The sequence below is a fragment of the Humulus lupulus genome, chromosome 2 (genome assembly GCF_963169125.1).
Source record: "Humulus lupulus chromosome 2, drHumLupu1.1, whole genome shotgun sequence".
NCBI lineage: Eukaryota > Viridiplantae > Streptophyta > Magnoliopsida > Rosales > Cannabaceae > Humulus > Humulus lupulus.
In genome coordinates, this window is record NC_084794.1 from 65,871,046 (window position 1) to 65,873,889 (window position 2,844).

General features: G+C 38.0%; 1 non-coding gene across 1 annotated transcript; it reads right to left on the minus strand.

Annotated features, from left to right (window-relative positions):
* Positions 1-2,236: 2,236 nt before the first annotated feature.
* LOC133820129 (small nucleolar RNA R71) lies at positions 2,237-2,343 on the minus strand. Its single transcript, XR_009886562.1, has one exon. It is a non-coding gene; the product is annotated as a small nucleolar RNA R71 (small nucleolar RNA).
* Positions 2,344-2,844: the final 501 nt, after the last annotated feature.

Sequence of the window (2,844 nt, forward strand, 5' to 3'; positions counted from 1 at the left end):
TTAATTTTACATTATTTTTCTCTGTCTCTTATCATATTATTGTGTAATTGTGAAAAAATACTTGAAAAAAAACCTAAATCTTGTCCTTTCACCATAAGCAATCTTTGCTTAAATGAAATTTGAACAAAATTCTCAATCCGCCTCTACTAATTAACCTCGGGGAGTTGTTAGTAGTGTGTGAGTAAGTGAAATCAAATAGGCACGGGGACAAGTAAACCATAAGAATTATATTGTTGTGAAATCTCTAAAAATTCTAAGTATGCTTTGTGGTTACGGTTTTAACTGATCTTCCACATCAGAAAATTGTTTGTTTGAGATTATCTTTGTTGCCTTGTTTGTGAAAATTGTATGCATCATTGAGAGCGTAACTATTGACTGCATTTTTGGCCAACGACGTGAGAACGTAAAAAACGATAAAGCCTTCAAGAGAATTTAAACGACACAGACGGTTTTGAACAGAAAGTAAATAACACAGCAATTTTTATAGTGGTTCAGCCCCAATATGTTGGTAATAGCCTAATCCACTTAGAGTTGTGATTATAGATCCGTACTCAAGATCAGATGAACTGAGTCAATTGAGTTTCTTCAGTACAGATTACAAGAATACAAGAATTCGTTATGATACCAGCACTTTCTCTCTCTAGAAAACTCAGACCCAAAATTTCCCAAAAAGTCTAAAGAGAAAGAAGAAGCCCCTTCTGATCCCATAAGCCATATATTTATAGGCTTAGGATCATACATCTGATATCCCCTAGAATCGGGATATTTTATTATATTTATTACATTTAAATTACAAAAAACATTTAGAATGTAACAAAACCCCCAATTTGTGGGAAGAATGAGAGATTCCTGCGAGTGCCAAGACTGATTCTTGTTGAAGCCGTTTCTGGGAATCTTGACTTAGTCCTCCTCTATCTGGTCGAACACATGCATGCTGTACACACACAAGTACTGGTCGGACATATGCATGCTGGACACATGCATATGGACCATACCCCTTAGACTCTCCTCGGACCAAAGTCCGACCATGCTTTTGATTCCTCCTCGGACCACACCCTTGGGCTCTCCTCGGACCACACCCTTGGCTCTCCTCGGACCAAGGTCCGAGCCACACTTTCCTTGGCTTTCCTCGGACCAAGGTTCGAGCCACACTTTCCTTGGCTCTCCTCGGATCAAGGTCCAAGCCATACCTTCCTTGGTTCTCCTCGAATCAAGGTCCGAGCACACCACTTGGACTCCTCGGACTAAGGTCCAACCAGACCTCTTGTGGGTGCTCCTCGGACCAAGGTTCGACCGGACACACAAGGGTGTTGGCATTGGGCTTCTCGGGTGCACTTGGCTCGGACATGAATCCTTTCCTCTAACATGGCACGTTCTCTCTAGTCTAGCATTCCATGTCTCTCCTCTAACATGGAAATCTCCTCTAGCATGCCATGTCTCTCCTCTAACATGGCACTCTTCCTCTAGCATGCCAGTGCTGGTAGGACATGTGCATGCTGGTAGGACAATGTCACTCCTGGACAGCAATGTCACTCCTGGGCAGACAAATACGTGACTGGTCGGACAACGTCATGCCTGGTCGGTCATGACATTTCCAAGCAGTCAAAACTCTTCATCAGTCTACCGGGTCACTTTATCACAACTTTGAGAAGTCAATGTATTTATTGACTATTTAATGTGTCTTTTACGGAGCATGTACTGCCACTTGTCACCTCTATTGCCACGTCATCGATCTCCATTTTTTGGGGATAACAGTAACTTTAAAAATCGATTAGTAATAAGACGTTTATCTTTGTTTGAAATTGAAAGTGTTAGTAAATATTTGAGCATCATGGAACCAATTGTGAATATTAATAGAAATCCTGTTGATGAAAATGTTGTGCTTGAAAAAACCTTGCTTGAATATTTTGCACCTATTTCATCTAATGCTCCTTCAAGTATTGTTTTTCCTACCACTTCTGCTACCCATTATGAGCTTAAACCATCAACCATTCAATTGTTGCCATCTTTTTATAGAGAGGATCCTTACATGCATGTCAAAGATTTCTTAGAAATTTGCTCAACATATAAATTTCAAAAATTTTCTGATGAGTCAGTCAAACTAAGATTATTCCCTTTTTCTTTAAAAGACAAATAAAAAACTTCGTTAAATTCCCTTCCCACAGGGTCTATAACTACATGGGATCAACTTTATAATAAATTATTGCTGAAATTTTTTCCTATGTCTAAAATTGATAGTCTAAGGAGAAAAACCTTTGAGATTTTTCAAAAAGATAATGAAGAGTTTTATGAATGTTGGGAAAGATTTAAAGATTTATTATTAAAATGTCCTCATCATGGTTTTGAAAAATGAATACTTGTAAAATATTTTTATGATGGTTTGACTCCCTCTAATCGTCAAATGATTCAATCTATGCATACCAGAATTTTTTTTAAATTTCAAGGAAAAGAGGCTTGGGACGCCCTTGAAGATTTATCTGTCAATTCATAACAATGATATTATTTTGATCCTAAGTCTAGGTCAACTAATTCACCAAAAAGAGGAGGAAGGTATGAAGTAAAATATGAATTAGACTTAAGAACATCCTTAGACAAATTAGCGAGAAAAGTAGAAGCTTTAGCCATAAGCCAAACTATAAATTCTCTAATACAACCAAGAAAAGATGTTTGTTCTATATGTTCTATTCCTTGCCATAATGCCCAATCGTGACCTTCCTACCAAGAAGCCTTTTCTGAGGAGGCCAATGCTCTTCATGCTTATGGGAAACCAAATGATAGCCTATTTTCATCCACTTATAATCCAAATTGGAGAAACCATCCAAACTTTTCATGGAGACAAAACCA